General features: G+C 36.4%; 1 protein-coding gene across 1 annotated transcript in view; it reads right to left on the bottom strand.

Annotated features, from left to right (window-relative positions):
• IL1RAPL1 (interleukin 1 receptor accessory protein like 1) overlaps positions 1-17,731 on the bottom strand; it is a 1,269,227-nt gene that overhangs the window by 273,271 nt on the left and 978,225 nt on the right. The gene's annotated exons all lie outside the window — the stretch shown is intronic.

Genomic DNA, 17,731 nt, shown 5'->3' with positions numbered 1-17,731 from the left:
CTTTAAGTATCTATGTGGTAGGTAGAACTAAGAAAAACCACTAATGGGCATGGAATGCAAATGAAGATCCAGGTGGTAGGGGGAATCCCCAATTACAGGCCCGAGCACATACAGGAATGGCAATGCCATTTAATGACATAGGGGACAGTACAAGAGGGGCAACTTTATGGGATAGTAGGAATCAAGAAACAAGTTTTTATAAATCAATTCAGTTATCCCCCTTTATCCACGGAGGCTAGAGATTTTACTATTGCTCATTGACATTTTGAAGAATTGTACCACTGATGGACAACTCAGTTTCTCCCTTCTGGTCCTCCGAAAACTCAGAACATACTCTAAAAAGTTCTATATCTCAGGCTAAGGGCATAAAATTAGCCTAACCTCTACTATTTTTTACTTTCACATTATTCATAGTACTTATACCCCAAAACTTATTTTGGACAACAGACTCACAGTCATGCTTAGCCAAGACACGAAGAACAATTCTCTACTACTCCCTTTGTTTGACGACACATGGAACATATTCAACTGGCAAATTTAGAATCATCATGCTTAATTTAGTTTTTTCTTATTTTTAGAAAATATTTATTATTAAGTACTACCCTAACATAGCAGTGATGGAATTTGTATTTAATAACTTCCAAATATCTTGATAAACTTTCCAGGTAACATAAATAGTGAAAAGATTATATTCATTGAATAATTGCTTTTAAAATAGAATCAAGAACATCATAGGAAAAGTTAACACAGAGCTAATGTTCTAAGGTTCTCTACTCATTTGCCACCTTCTACAGTTGTCTCTTAAGTCCCAGCTTCCATTACCTGCTGCCTGTCACACCAACTCACAACTGGTGCCACAACTCATTAGTAATACACTAAACCCTGATTCTGATCAAATGAGCTGGGAAAAATAGGGAGGGAAAGCAAAAGAGAGCGTGGGTAGACAGAATAAATAAAGATGGTAGTATTTTTAAATTTTATTTTTAAAACAATTGCTGCAGTGGGTTTTGCATAAATGTGGGGATGAATTCTGACTGCCTGGTTGATTTCAACCATTTTAAATAAACTTGTTTGTAGTCAAAGCCAAAGCAAAAAATAAAAAAAACGACGATAAAAATTAAAAAATACATAATTATCTAGAAGAATCATGGTGAACCCTAGGAAAAGGATGCTGATTGATGTAATAGCTATCATCAAGTAGGTAAGCATGCCAACTACTGTTTTTACTTGTGTTGACAGACAAGGAAAAAATTAATGGTCACCAATTACCTTCTAGGGACAATAGTCAATTCCAAGGAATTATTTGTCCTGTAAGGAAAAGTATCTCTTACCTAGCAATGACGAAATAAGCAAAATTATCAAAGCATAACATTTTTTTCTTTTTCTGTTAGTAGATGGAAGATCTTCAACAAATGAAAATGATAAATTCCAGGCTATTTGGAAATACTTACTAAAGAAAAACTGTGGAATAGAAGGCACCATGTTACTACTAAAAGTCAGAAAATTTTTAATTCTTTGCTTGGCTTGGAATACCACAATAACACATTACATTTCTATAGTATAGTGTAATGTATTGAAATGGCCTTCCAGATAATATTGGCTTGGTTTATTTGTACTGTATTTCCATGTAGGAGATATTTATATTTCTTGGAGTTTTCTTCATGATACAGAATCTTGCACAATTACTCACTGGTATGCCTCTCTGACAGCGGTTCTCAACAGCCACTGTCACAACTGGTTGGGGGGTTGCTTCCTGACAGCAGATGCTGCTTAAGTTCCTACAATGCACGGGAAAGCTCCCCACAAGAATTATCTGGACCCAGATTCCAACAGTGCTGAAGTTGAGAACCCCTGCCCTATGATAACTGTATTAAAAGTGGTCTTATTACCTGTATTTGAAAAAGTCTCAATTGGACAAAAGACTTCAATTTTAATGGTAGACAGAGAGCTATTGGAAACATGGGGATGGATGAAGTGGTGGAGTATGCTACAGTCTGGTCTGTCATAGAGTGGACCATAGCCATGACGGAAGCCATGAAGTTAGTACCCAGAAAGGTCAGTTATGGCAGGGTACAAGGGAAAGACAGGAGGCCAAATGAAGAGAAGGATTTGAGAGTCCATATAAAGCACAAATAACCTTCTCTTTCTCCTCTGAACCCCTACGTAAGGAATGAACACCACCAAGGCCTCTTGCCCCAACCCAAACAACTAAAGATTAAGAGGTTCTTCTCTAAAGACACAGACTAGACCATCGGCATGCAGAATAGCAGATGCATTTCACACTGCAGAGGCAATTTTAATGTACTATGAAACATTTAGCTCTTCAAATATAACAGAATTATTTCGTGGCAAAAGCTGCCTAATACTAACATACTTCAGTTAATATGGAAGTTGTTGGAAATCACTGAAGACGTATTTACCAAAAGAAAGTAGCCTAAAAATAACTTATCTTTTGGTAACTGACAATAAGTCCTCCAGGGAGCGAGCCAGGGATTAAAAACAAAGTAGCTGATGCAATATCTCAGTTTAACATTGGAAGTTAACACAGCACACTCTGCTTACTTTTATTCACAAACTATTAAGTTGACAGTTTGATAGCTGGAACTCTCAGCATAAATTTAAGGCTTTTAAGACACAAGAACATAAAAACAAGATTGTAAACAGCATATGTGTGGGAAAAATTAACATATCATATTTTGGAGTGTGCAATTACAGTTCATTTGACCATCAGTTTGCTAAAATGAAAAGATCAAGAAACTTCTCCCAAAATGAACAGCCAGTGAGGATGGAAGCCAATATTTGAATCCATATTGTCTCATTTTAATGGTCACATGCTTTCCATTTCTGTAGACAGTTTTTCAACATCTGTAGTTTCTAATGTAGTTTCCACTAGACACCTTGTTTTTCCTGTAGTTTCTAATAATATGGGACAGACAGAGGGCAAACATTATTTTGATACAGTTTGGAAACAGAGAGATGGAAAGGTCTGTGTGAATTTAATGAACTTCTTAGGACTAAAGTGCATTTGACCATAGTGAAGTTTTTACCATAGAATTTGAATAAGTTAGACACTGTTTTCTTAAGATTGGAGGGGAGGATTATGTCTGTCATTGGATCTCATAAGCAGAACCTTTTAACGATTACAGGACTTGATGACACGCAATGTGAGGCTCTCATGATAGTGGATTAAAAGAAAAATAAGTAAGCATTTAAGAAATTCCATTAAAGTGGTCACCAAAGAGAAACTGAATGTTAATAAGCATGTTCTCCATTGAAATTTAAGGTTTATGAATGTGAATGAAAAGTTTAAAATTTTTATAGTGATTGTACAAAATATTAGAGATGTCCTTTAGAGTGACATTTTACAACTGAAATCTCATCAAAACTATTGTTTTTACATAAAATGAAGAAACCCAAATTAAACAAACAATTCTACTATTACTGTATTGCATTCTTCCAGATGAATTAAACTTCCCTAATGGCAGCCTTTCATGGATCCATAGTAGTAGATTTGTCAAATATTGATATATTCAAGTTTTGCACTTGCTTTGACTTTGTTGACCTCTGGCAATGATAAGGGTGAATGGAAGGTAGCATAGGTTCCTTTCATATTCTATGAATCCAAGTGAACTTCTGTATAGTTGGAACCCTGAAATTCTAATATAATAGTAATAAAAATATTGTGCATTAAATTATAGGCTGACTGTAATATTTAATGGCATTACTGCTTAAAGAAACAAAACAATTAGTCTCTTCTGCTCCCTTCCTTTCTTGCTGTTTACCCTCCCTCCCTCCCATCTTCCTTTCTGTCTTCCTCCGTTCCTTCCTTCCTTCTCTTCTCTCTCCCTCCCTTCCAGGTAAAATGAAAAAGCAGAACCCTAAATTCCCATGTATTCATTCATCGATTCAACAAATGAAGCAGCTATGACTCACTTGCCTACATCATCATCACATTTTCCTGTTTAGATAAATCATTATCATCATCCAAGTAACACTGTTGGGAATAATCTTTTTTTTTTTTTTGCAGTAGTCATTTTATAAAAACGATTATTTAATAAATAACAGCCTTCCATCTAAAATGATTGTCAGCAGTTTCAACAATGTCTAGAAGCTTACTAAAGAGTTCCTACAGATGTTTTCTGTTGTTCCATAAGATGAAAGTCTATCACAAGTCATTAAAAACGTGATTACCAGCAAAAAGAAAAAACAAAACAAGAAAGGAAAGCATGCCTATGAGCAATAAGATCGGGCAGTCTTTAAATAAAACTTGCTATTCAAATCTGATTAGGCTGCGAATGCTGTTATATTACTTTTGCTATCAGTGCATAGCCAAGAGTTACTTGGCAACAAATGGAGGTTAGCCATTTTCAGAATTTTCTTTTCAGCTCTTCAGGAACAAATGGCAAATTTGTTCTTAGTTGCATTGAATACCACTCATATCCTCAAAAAGAAAAGAAAAAAAAAAACCAAAACAAAAACCTGTTACAAACAATGACACACAAAATGTTGATAGTTACTGAAGCTGAGTAATGGGTACATGGAATTTCATCATGCTATTTTATTTTTGTGTCTGTTATGCTTGAAACTGCCCAAAATAAAAATGTTTTTTTAATGTCATGGATATAAAAACCTAGGTTTGGTAAATTTTTTGACTGTTACATATAACATGAATATATGCATACATCTACACATGTCCATATAGTGAAGTATAAATTACAAATGTTGAGCCAAGTTTATAACAAGAAATGAAATTAACTTAGACTGCATCTATACCAGCTCCAAGCAATACCACAGTTCTATCTGCTCAGCAAAATTTGTTTCTATTGCATCTTCACATTTCTTCATTTCTAATACATAATATAGCAAAGGCGTTTTACTTTCAGAAAAAAAAGCAGTTGAAAAGAATTAATACAATTCAAGATAAATATTACTGAGATACAATTAACTTAAATCTTAGTAGCTTCAAAGAGTGGCCATTCATTTTTGTCTATGAGTCTGCAAGACAGCTGAGAGGTTCAGGTGATCCAGCACACGGTTGAATGACCTTTGCTCAGCACACTCATGCATCTGTGGTCAACTACTGGTCAAAGATGTGGCTTTGCTCATCTGGGCTTGGTTTCCTTATGGTTCTTTCACTTTACCAAGTTAAGACTTTCATTCAGTAACTGATACCAGATCAATGGTGGTTTGTAAGCAGAGAAGTAACATGATCCAATGTGAAATTTTTATGCTCCTTTGAAGTCTGGAATTAGCCACAAGCTGTTCTGCATCAGGCACACTGAATATTCTACCATGTCCCCAGTTCAGTCCTCTTGGATTCCTTTGGAACGTGCCTCCTTTTGCTCCTTCTGGAGTGCTGCGTCGCTCTTTCTTACATCCTAACTCACCTTCCATCACAGATGTCAATTCTTAGGCTAAACTTGCCTGACTCCTGACGGGGACTGCAAAACACAAACTCCTTACTGCTGCCCAGCCTTCAAAAGGTGGGTTATTATTTTCCCTCTGCAACTCATTTACCCTTGAGACTATAAACTTACTGAGAATAGGAATTATGGTAGTTTAAAAGAAAATTAACCTTCAGATCTCTAATGTATTTATTGTTTTCCATAAGAGGTAGAACACAGTGAATACTCAAAAAATTTAGAGTGACTCGTCAAGGAAAGATTTAATTTTATTTCATGCATTGTATTTCAAAGGACAGCAATTGTATGCTCCTTTTTCTAAAGATCTGGATTAAAAGCTGCTCATTAAAAAATACATTTTTGATGGCCAGTGAGATAAGCTTCAGCTACTTTAGAGAACTTACTCATCTAGAAAATACACTACATGAATCCAGAAAATAGCTATTAAAACCCTTTCAAAAATATTAAGTACCAGGTCTTTGTATAGTTATATGAGAAATATGTTATCCTTCTTCAAGTGATTTCTGACCAGGAATTAGTACACTTATCTCTGGGGAATAATTTTTAATTTTTTTGACTTCTCTTTTTGTCTACTTAACAAGATAAAGATAATCAATCACTCAATCAGCAATACCTTAGAACTAGCATTTGGGCTGGTGCCATGGGGCAAGGTCAAGTAAGCATAAAACAAGATACCCACACACAAGTAATTTTACACTCTGGTTGAAAGACATGACCAACAATTCAACAACAAATGAAACACTATTTAATAATAGGGTGAACTATGTAGTCCTGGCTATGGGTGATTTCACAGTTCTAAGTTAAGAGATAGAAGAGATAGGATATTAATTGCAGAGAGATTCATGGATGAGGGACAGGTAATAGGTGCAGTAGATAATCGTACATGGACCAGGCTGTCCAAGCAGGACCAAGACTTTCCCTGCTACCATGTTCTCTCTCACACACACTTGGCAAATAATGGGCTTTCTGTAGGTATGGGAACACACCGTGAGGTAGAAAGGAAGATGACAGCACAATGAAAACAAGACTTGGAAATCAAGAAGCCAACCAAGGAAGCCACAAAGTCATAAACTGTTAGAGCGAGTACAAGGTTAAGAGTTACTAGACCCCTTTATTAGACTCCTTTAACAGACCTCTTTGGTTCCTTTATTTGCAATGAAGAAAATCAAAGGCTTTGGAGTCAGGAAGTCTTAGGTTCAACTCTCAACTCTGTTTCTTTACAAAAGCATTTTATGCAAATTGTTTCACATGTTTGAAACTCAGGTTCCTCTTCCTCATCTGTGAAATAGATATAAAACTTATTCCTTGAAAGAAAAACTTTTAAAGACTTGTTGTAGAGTTTAAATGAGCTACTTCGTAAGGGTAGTTGGTATTAAACCTAGCACAGAAAATGTGCTCCATGAATTCTGATGTGCATTATACTAGCATTAGAGATTTGAATGCCTGCAGAAGCAAGGCTAAAATGTACCTGGGCAGGCAGAAAGGACGAGTTATTCCCAAAAGAGGGAGCAGCATGAATAGAGAAGCAGAGCTGGAGTTGATATCATGGAAACAGATGGGCTAGTGAGGCAGTGGGACACTCTAGATCAGTCCTCTTGAGAAATATGGGCAAACAGGTATCTCCAAAAATGTTTTATTGGAAGAATGAATAAATATAGGATTCATGAAGTGAACACCAGAGAGTAACCATTTCCTAGGATTAACTTATGAATAAACAATAGGTTTCTAAACTATTTTTCCTCATTATAAATTGGAATTAGATCACGAATTTTGATTCACAAATCACATACTCCAGAATGCTCTGGCTTGGAGGAAACAATGCTTCAAAGATAATAGCTACAAGCGATAGCTAACTCCACACTGATTAACCTAGCATTAAAAGCCCTGATAAACACAGGGCACCGGCCTCATCCAAGACTGCCAGATCATTTCGGATGGAGAGGTGTATGGTAAACACCTCATGGTCTGTAGGGTCCAAAGGCAAATTATTAGATTGCTCTGGGCCCCACTAGTACAATGCAGATGCCACAATTCACCTGAACACATTTAGGTAAGGCCTACAGGTATGACTTTGAAATCACTTTCAGGCAACAGCACTGTCGTTTGCCATTTCATCAAACAAAAAGTAGACAATAAGAGAGAAAGAGAGCACAGCTAGAGTCAGCCAGCAAATATCAACTGTGTTAGGCACATCAGAAGATTAGGTCTGCTTTGATGCCTGTATTCTCATGTTAGTGCTCTACTTAATTTATTTGTGCCTGCTGGTCCCACTATGGGTTGTTAACACTTCAAATTAATATTTGTTGAGCCTGATAAATTGCTAAATTGTGCTTATTTTTCCTCATTGGTTCCTAATAGCTTAAAGAGTTTGGAGTTTCAACTTGAGCTGCACTATCCAGTATGGTAGCTCCCAGCCTCAGTGGCACTAGCCCCATGTCAAGAGCTCAATAACCATAGGTGTCTTGTGATTACCTTACTGGACAGGCAGAGGCAGAACATTTCTATTCTTGCAGAAAGTTCTAATAGGCAGTGCTGCACTAGACTTAGTCTCAATCGTTCTCTTGCCATGAAACCTCTGCAAATTACATTTGTTGGGCGCTCTGCAGTGAAGTGTCTTGTGGTCAGAAGGGATTGGGCAGAGCTCCAGCTGGCCCTGAGAGCTTAGAGGAGTCATTATCTTTTGACTCCATAAGATAATCCATTTGGGGTACAACCAATCCATTTGCAAAATCTGTGCCTTTGTTGATATCCAGTCCAAAATCATCAGAGCAGTATAGTGGCTTGTCCTCTTGAAAACAATTACTAAAAAGTTTTGTATTTGTAATTAAAGGGACAGGTAATCACAATATCAGAGATATCTGACAAAGGCTAACACTCAAGTTAACAGATATCATCAAGTACCCCGGGAAATGCTTCTGCTGAGCATTATGACAAACACTAATACTGAATTTCATGGTTCCTGCTCCCCAAAGAATTGGCAAACTCACTGGCAATGTAGAACAAAACTGTCCCTCTCACCTCTGAAATCCGACTAAATCATAAAAGGGAATGGCAGAAAGGTTAGGACAGATTATTAAGACAACAGAAGAGTAAGATATCTTCTTTCTCTTTAAAGCAAAAAGACAAGGGGGAACATTAGGAAAGATGAGTTGTTTGTGGTGGACAGATTAGATAAATTGCAGACATAGGGGTTATTCAAGAAGTGGATGGAAGCAAATGGCAAGTCTAGGAAACTGTTAGCACTAATGTTTGAAGAACTTACATCAAACTAGTTAGTTAACAAACTACAAGTTTCTCCCCAAGATACAGGAAATGTCTTTTCTTTATAATGATTTTAGGTCATTGGAGAAATCGTTGTTATGCAGCCACCATCACCATGACACTAAGTGCTCGGCCATCCAAGAAATGCAAGATGTGCAAGATCTGGTTTTCACAACTCATTTCCAGAATGATGTCTCATGGACAAATCAAGTCAGAGATGGAGAAATGGGCTCCAAGAGGTCTTTGATTTTAATGGCCTTTATTGCTGAAGAGCTAAAGATGCCACAGAGCTGTGCTCATGAAAGTAAAAATAAAAAAAAGCACCAGTTATTCAAAATACCACTTTACAGCTAGTGGAGACTGACGTAGAATAAAGGGTGAGATGGGTGTGCTTTCTTCATTCATTGAAGACCTCTGTGCACCACACACTGTTCTTGGTGCTAGCAGTGAACAAGATAAAGCCTGTCTGGAGCAGGGAAAGACAATGGGGATTATAGAGGCCAGTAAGAAAACAGAGCAAGGCAAGAGAACACTGAGAGCTGTGCTCTATTTTATAAAGGCTAATGAGGGAGGATCTCATTAATAAGGAGACAATTGAATGGAAATCTAAAGGAAGTGAGGAAACAGGCCAAGCAAATACCTAGGAAAAGAACATTTCAGGCAAAGGGCAAGTTCAAAAATAGTTAGGTGGGACCGTGCCTGGAATATATGAGGAGCAGTGAAGAGGCCATTGTATATACAGGTGAGTGTGTTGAGCAAAAGGATATTAAGTTAGAGAAATGTCAGAGTCAGATCACTTCTGGCTTTGCACATGAGGTTTGGACCTTGGGATTGAAAGTCATTGGTGATTTCTGAGCAGAAAATAACATGATCTGATTTGTGTTTTATGATTCCCTTTTGCCGCTGTGGGAAACTACACTGTTGGGATGGGGGAAGCAGGTTGACATATTAGGAGGTGATTTAAATAGGCCAGATGAGATTTTTTGTTGGCTTGGATTAAGGTGGCAGCAGCAGTGACAGAGAAGTGTTCGTTTAATGAATCTACTTTCCAGGTGGCTCCTTGGGATGTAGGACACGAAGGAAAGGGGGCGACTGTGAGGTGTTGACTGAAGCAACTGCAAAAAGGAGTTGCCATTTACTGCTATGGGATCACAGCGGGGGTTTACCTATGGACAGATGGGTCAGGAGTTAGGCTGTGTTCATTTTCAGTTTGAGATACCTGTTAGACATCAAATCCGAGCAATTTAGCTGGCAGCTGGATCTATGAATGTAGGCTGTACTGATGACATCAGGATCAAAGATACACATTTGGGAGTCATTAACAACTCAGAGAGTATTTAAATGGGCTACATGAGAATACTGGGAAGAGAGGGTCCCACTTAGGCCTTGAACCTCCCTTCTCTCAAGATGCTGACACAGATACAAATGGGAGAAATAGCAGCGATTACACTCAGCTGCCACACAGCAATGCCAGGCAGCTGCAATGTCGCTGGGTAAATACCCAAAGTAGCTAGTACTTAGCATTTTTTCAAAATATTTCAAGAATCAATCTTTCTGACAGCCTTATAAATACATAGCAAGGCAACCTCCCACATGAGTAAAAATAATGCACGTGCTATCTGACAGCATAACATCAACCAACCTAGCACCAGCTGTAGCCACACTGATGCCTCTTCAGCTTCATTTCTTTTCATTGAACAGCTGGCCTAGAGATCTAGAGAGGGCCGAAAAGATGCTAGGGGCTGAGCAGGCTTTCCAAAACCCTTCCGATACCTGAATGCCTAACAGTGTGCTCATAAGAGCTGCAGAAGACCATCAACCTGTAATATAAGTCCTGCCTTAAAACCCTGGCCACCTCAGAAACATATCTCCTGCTGTGAGTATAAGGTATTTGAAATTTAGTCAGATGAACTGTCTTTAAGGGTCAGCTCTCACAACAAGAGTTAGTAACTGACCAGCCAGTCCCTGTAGTACAGTGGGGGATAAATGAATGAAATCAGCTGATTTTTCTGCTCATCCAGAGGTGCACATGACTTGCTGCATGCTTCTAAGTCAGCAAGTGTTCCCAAGGCTCTTCCTGCCCTTCTTAACTATAGAAACATCAAAGCCATGTGGGACTGTATATTTCAACTCAGGGATTTTTTAAAATGCTAATTATGATGAAAAGATCACTCTGAAAATTCAGTGCTATCATTAGCACATCTTTAGTCTGTACGTGTGGGAAAGTACCTGAAAAGAACACTTTCAGAGTACCAGGATAACTTGTCAGATCTAATTGTAAGACTCATCACACAGCGCCTAGAGTCCAGAAATCACAGCAATCAACCTGCTAAGATAACACTTTCCATGCAAAGTATTGTCTCAAAGGAAAGCTGGATAATGACTGAGGGAGCCAATTGTAGTTGGGCATGTCTGGTCCTAAGTCTGAAAAAGCAGAGAAAACTAGAAACAACAACAAAAAAATAATATAAAAATAACTAAGTATTCTTAGAAAAAAATTCCCTTTCAAGATACAGGCATCCTCTTAGTATAGGTGGCAGACAAAGAAGTCATTTCAAACACCAGCATTAAAACCTAGATTTAGCATTTTTTGTATGTATGAGCAAAGCATATGTGATGTTCTTCACTTACTCCCCTCATCCACTTAGTTCTTTTGATAAGATAACTCGGCATAGTACACTTAATAAACTCACGTTGGAGCCAAATGAATTCACATAAGTACTTATATATCCACCATACGTATTTTCAAAAGTATTCATTTGCGAGTTGGGCATTGTTCATCTGAACAAACTCTGATAACTTTGAAAAAAATAAAAGCATAAAAGCATATGTTTTATTTATGAGAGTAGAAAAACTGAAGCCAGGAAAGCTGCAAATTTTAAAAAATCCAAAGCAAATGCCGTAACTGCACTCGAGCTTTGCTTAACAACTAGCCTCTGAATGAGCAGCAGGTAACTGAAATTCGGCTGTGCGCCCAGTAGAATAAAAAATGGTTAATTGGTGTTGACAGGCAGAAGTTAACATTACTAAAGTGGCAAATGGAGCCAAAGTGACACAAAGGAGCAACCGAGAGAGCCACATTTCACCCGTCATCTAGAACTCAGCATTAGGACAGAGCATAGATATTTATGAGAGAAGAGAAACGGAAGCAGGCCCTTTTAATAATCAGGCTAGCCTGGGTTGGCACTGGTATGCAGAGTGTAGAATCTTCAACAAGTAACACATAAACAGAAAACGCTATATTTTCACTTTTATTAGAGGTTCTTTCCCAATGTACATCAGTAGAAGTTAGCACAAAACATAGGTCCTTATGCAAAGAAAAGCACAAAGAAGTTGAATATTTAAAATTCTCCTACTGTCACCTAAAGACAGGCAAGTATTTTCTATGTAAACCCTCCTGTTTCTATATTTAATTAAATAAAGTCTTATTAGGTGTTACCTGTGCATCAGGTATGTGGCCAGGTGTTGTGAAGGGATCCAAAAATGGACAAGACCCTACTGTTTCATTTAGGAATTCTTCAATTTAATGGAAGAGACAAACTCAGTAAGCAGAAGAGGGTAACTCTTGAAGGGAATTACAGAGCATTCGAGGCAAAAAAAAAAAGGGGTGACAGAGATACTATTTGGTTTAAAGAGATCAAGGGAGGCTTTGGGTAAGAGTACCATTTTGTTTTTCTTTTGAGAAATAAAAGTCACTAAAAATACAATGAACACTATTTTAAAAATATACATATAGCTCCCCACCCCGATCCAGACCTATCAACTTTAACATCCATCATATTTGCTTCAAATCATTTTTAAAGCAGTAAGACATTACTAATCTAGCTTAAACCAATTCCCTTTTATCCATGATGAGGACACCCTTTCTGAATTTCTAGAAGCAACCACTATTATAATTTTGGGGTGCATTTTCTACTCCATTTTTGTAATTGTACTTATGTCAATTAACATAAAAATATAAACTCATCTATCTTTATGTATCACATTGTGATATTTTCTGTTCACATCTGAAATTTATGTTCTGGATGTCTATCGATATTGATATATAGAGAAATCTAGTTAATCTCTTTCCCTTGCTGTTTAATATTCTGTAGTATACTTTTTAGTTGTGGAGTTCCCTTTTGACAGATTGCGAATTTTGGCTGTTATAAATCATTGAGCAAAGAATAGCTTTGCACACACATAGCACACATGGACAAGAGGTTACCTAGGGTCTGTATACAAAGTGAGTCATATATAGGGTGACGTTATAACCAGATGGTCTGAGATAATTCCAGTTTACACATTCGTTCTGGCATAAATTATAACAACACCCTATTTCACGTGCCCAGATTGAACAATAAATTATATATTCACCTTAGTAGTAACGCATACAGTTTTCAATTTTAGGGACTATTGCCAAATAGGTCCCCAAAATGGTTGTACCAATTTATACTCCTACCTGCAGTATCTGAGAGTACAATTTCTTCACATATTTCCTAACACTCAATAAACAGATTTTTTAATTACATTTTTAAAATTAATCTGTTTTAAAATGAATTAGTTTCTATTTTATGGCTGTATTTTGTGTCTATGTTAAGAAAACTTACCTTACCAAGGACATACATACATATATTCTCTATTTTGAGGGAGATTACATGTTGAGTTGGGTCTTTTAAGGACTAATGTATTAACAATGAAGGTAGACAAAGGGCATACCAGTTGAAGAAATAGGAAAGGCAGAAACATATAGCAAGTGTTAAGAGACCTTGGGTGGTTTTTCTGGGAGTGTTCTATTTGTGTGTGTGTCATCTAAATTTCCTATTGGTTTCTTTCGCCAAACATTATTTTCTTCAATGTGTTCATTTTTCTGTTTTCTCTATTATTGAGAAGCCATATATTTCTCTCAAGAGGTTTCTCTCTCCTGTCTGTCCGTCTCATCAAAGTATATACCATGGTTTCTGGTTCTCAACCTTTCTTTGTTTAGATTTACTCACTCGCTTTGGGAAAATACATCCTCTAGGACCTTCTTGTGAAGGAATATATTATAGATATCTTTTGGAGAACTTGTAGTTCTGAAAAATTCTGTATATCTGTTCTCAGAGGCTGTTTGACTGATTGCCTGAATATAGAATTGTAGGTAGAAAACAATTAGTGATTTTTCCTCAAAATTTTGCAGACGTTAATTTGTTGACTTTCAGCTTCAAATATGTCTCTTGAGAAGTCTAACATTATTCTGATGCCTGTGACATTGTATATATGACTTTCCTCAATCCCCTTTAGGAAAGTTTTCAGGATCTTTACCCTTGGTGTCCTGAAATTTCTGGCTGATATGCCCTGCTATGAATCATCTTGAATTGTTTTTGCTGATCATCTGTTGAACACTTTAAATGTAGAAAATCAAGTTCATCAATTAAGAAAACTTTCTTCCTTTACTTGTTTGATAATTTCCTCTTTGCTATTTTTTCTCCATTTTTTCCAGCTCCTTAAAATTCAAATTAGACCTCCTGTATTGATCCCCTTTTAAAAAAAATATTCTCATCTCTTTGATAATTTGTTCTACATTCTGAGAGATTTGTGCTATAATATTTTAATCTTTCAAGAGTTCTTATGAGTTCCCTGAATGTCCATTTTTATAGCATCCTGGATGCTATAAATTACTTCTTTAATGTATTCTAGAATATTCATTATAATTTTTTGAAGTTTTCATCTCCCTGAAGAGTTTTTTTTCTCATAGTCCTTTTTATTTGTATGCTCCTCTTTAAAAAACTACTGTCATTTACACTATGAGCTTTTCTCAAATATCTTGTAACTCTTGGCTGACCATTGCTAAGTAAAAGTGGAGTATTGAAAGCTGAATGAAAGCTCTGTGTTCATGGTAGGGTGACTGAAAATTAGACTTTAGTGTACCTGATCAGTGAAGTATTGGTCGTTTCATTGGAGACAACCCTGTCAAAGGCCAGCCTTTTCTCTCTGGCTGAAGAGTTTTCCCCAAAGAAGAATCTTCCAATCTTCAGATGAGGAAAGTAACCCAAATGACACTGTTCTTTCTGGTCGATGAGAGTTGAGTGGGTAGGAAGGAGTCCACATTATTCAAAATACACTTTTTCTTAATCCTCTTGGCTTCAGTACAGTGCCTTACTCCCTTCCTCAGTGATTCCTCATGTCCAAAATCCAGAGTCATTTTGATTCTTCTCTTTTATATTTAATGCTCATTTCCTTTCAGTCTAGGTGGGATAATCTGGCACTCAGATGCCCAGGGTGAGGGAGGCTATCATATGGCTTTAACTACCTTATCTAGACTTTTAACTATACCTACTATTTTCAGCCCCATTCCTTATCCCTACATTCAGTAAGTAGTAGTTGATATTTTCAAATCCTGAGCCTGCTTGGAGCTGTTTCTTATTGGCACCCAATTTTAATTTCCTACATTCTGTTAAATCAAGCAATACTCACTTTCTGTCTTCCAAAATCTTGTTGTCTCTTGTGTGGTCCACTTTTCTCATATTTTCTTGTCTGTGTAATACTTTCATATCTATGGTACTATGATATCTGTGGAAATTTTGGAAGGAACACTGTAGTAGATTGAATGGTGGCCCTCCAAAGATATGTCCATCTGTGAATGTGACCTTATTTGAACAAAGGGTCTTTGCAGATACAATTAAAAATCTCAGTCACCTAGGTAGACTCTAAATCCAATGGCCAGTGTACTTATCAGAGACAGAGAAGAAATACAAGGGGAAAAAATCATGTGAAGAAGGAAGCAGCATGGAGAGATGTACCTGCAAATCAAGAAGTAGCCAGGATTGCCAACAGCCACCAGAAACTAGGGGAGACATATGGGGCAGATTCTCCCTTAGATCCTCCAAAACAAAACAACCCTGCCAACACTTTGATTTGGGATTTCTGGCTTTCTGCACTGAGAGTCCGTTTCTGTTGTTTCAAGTGACCCAGTTTGTGGGAATTTAGGGGCATTAAATTTTAAATGGAATGAATTAAATAATTTCTTAAAAACTACAACCAAAACGGTATCTGCTTTATCCTTAAGCTTCTGAGGGGCTTTACGAGCTTGAGGTACCATTTTGAAATTGAGTAGAAGGAGCTTAAAACTCATATAAGTATATAATTAGTCAAAGTAACGTGAGACAGGGCTTGATTTTTCTCTCACATTAATTAAAACCTAGAAGTTCAATTGATGATGATTAGATTTCTTGGGAAGACCAAGGGTAGGGCTCTATGACCCTTCACACTAAATTTTGCTCCTTTCCGTATGCTTCACTTCTGTACCAAATATTTCTTGAACAGAGTTTGTGATTTGTGTGTGATTTAATTAGCTGTAATCACACTAAAATGTTTTAACTGAATACCTGTGACATATGGCATGTCTTTTCAAATAGGTATAAAACTGTGCTGGAAACAAATGTAATAGTCACATACATTAGCTCCAAGACAATTACAGTTACTAAACATCATTATTACGTTAAAGGTCAAAATCTAGTGCTTCCATTTACTTGGATTATTCCTGTCACTATACAAACTCTCACAATAGGAACATATTTTTCATAGTTGGCAACCTATAACTCAACTATTTAAACCTAAAATGCATAATTTCAATGCACCCTTAACATTTTTAGAAGTCAAAATGTAAATTGAGTAATATGACAAAAGACAAGAAGGCAAAATATTTAAACCTGGCATCTATTTAAGTAATATTTGGAAAAACTACTTTCTACGGACTGTTAAATGGTTCATTTCAAATAAGAGACTAGTAGTTAGATGGAGGTATTGGTTATTCTTAAAATTTCTGAGTAAAATAGCATAAGTTTATGTAAGTTTTCCCTATAATACTCTTCTGCTTAGACTTTTCACAAGATCAAGTCAGAAAATGAATGAGTTGAGTCATGGAAATAGGCAGATTATTCATGGTATGCTTTTTCCTCCTAATAAACTTAATATGCTTTTAGAGAATGTAAACAAAATTTCAGAGATTGTTCAACTTACTAAGGGCAACAAACTTGTCCAACATTATGAGCGGTCCCTCTTTGTATTCAAATACCATGTTACTTACTAAATAAGAAGGCTTTCCAATAGAAAGCCATTCTACAGCTCTTAACTTTAGATATAGCTCCAAGTAAAAACTAAGGTTATAATCATTAGGTATACTAAGACATTTTGCAAGAAAAAGGTGGAAAATCTCCCCAATATATTGAGAGTTGATGAGTGCAAACAGGGTTCAATGTATTTCAGCTGAAGATGCACAAATCACCGTGGGATGGCCACCAAGCTAGGAAGAGTATACTATAGTCTCATCACAGAGAGGGGTTTGATCTTTTTTTTTTAAATGAAATCAAAATTAGTTGTGGTTGGAAAAACTAAAATGGAGAACAGTTCATCACAAAGGATAACAAAGGTTATCATAAAAGAATAGGAACTAAATGCATTTCTTTAGAAGGCCAACTGATAAGCTATACAACAAACTACTATTTTCTCCTCTAAACCAAGGTAACACTTGTGTGTTATTTGTTGAGTCTAGTTTTTTAAATACCATACATTATTGTATTTACATATTATTATCTGGATTGAGATTTCAACACTTTTTTTCAATATAAATGAAGAAGAATCAACTGTAAATTCTCATAGAATATAAAATTTGTAATCCCTTCTCTATTATCACATTTATATTTCATAGAACTTTTGGTATGATCTACAATAATTTTAGTATGGTTTAGTATAGTATGAGTTTTTATCACTTAAAACAATTTCTACTAAAGATAAAAGATGCATACTTGTCAATTTTACTACGTTTAATACCCTTTATCTTCAGTATCGATAATGCAGAAATTTTCTGTCTCAACTTACATAATTGGCCAAATTAACTTTTTTCTTAGGAATTTTATTGCAAAGGTAAAATTAGTGATTAAAATTTTGACTCATTTATGTCAGGCAGTTATTTGATTCAAGACAGTTTGTTAGGATGTACACTGTTTCACTCAGAAATATATTCCAGGTACAGGAAATAAAACTTGTCTTTGTTCCTGAGGACTTATAAAAGTATAGCTTCTGGAGCT

The sequence above is a fragment of the Manis pentadactyla genome, chromosome X (genome assembly GCF_030020395.1).
Source record: "Manis pentadactyla isolate mManPen7 chromosome X, mManPen7.hap1, whole genome shotgun sequence".
NCBI lineage: Eukaryota > Metazoa > Chordata > Mammalia > Pholidota > Manidae > Manis > Manis pentadactyla.
Note: the sequence above shows the minus strand (reverse complement) of the source record. Positions and strands in the feature narration are given on the sequence as shown.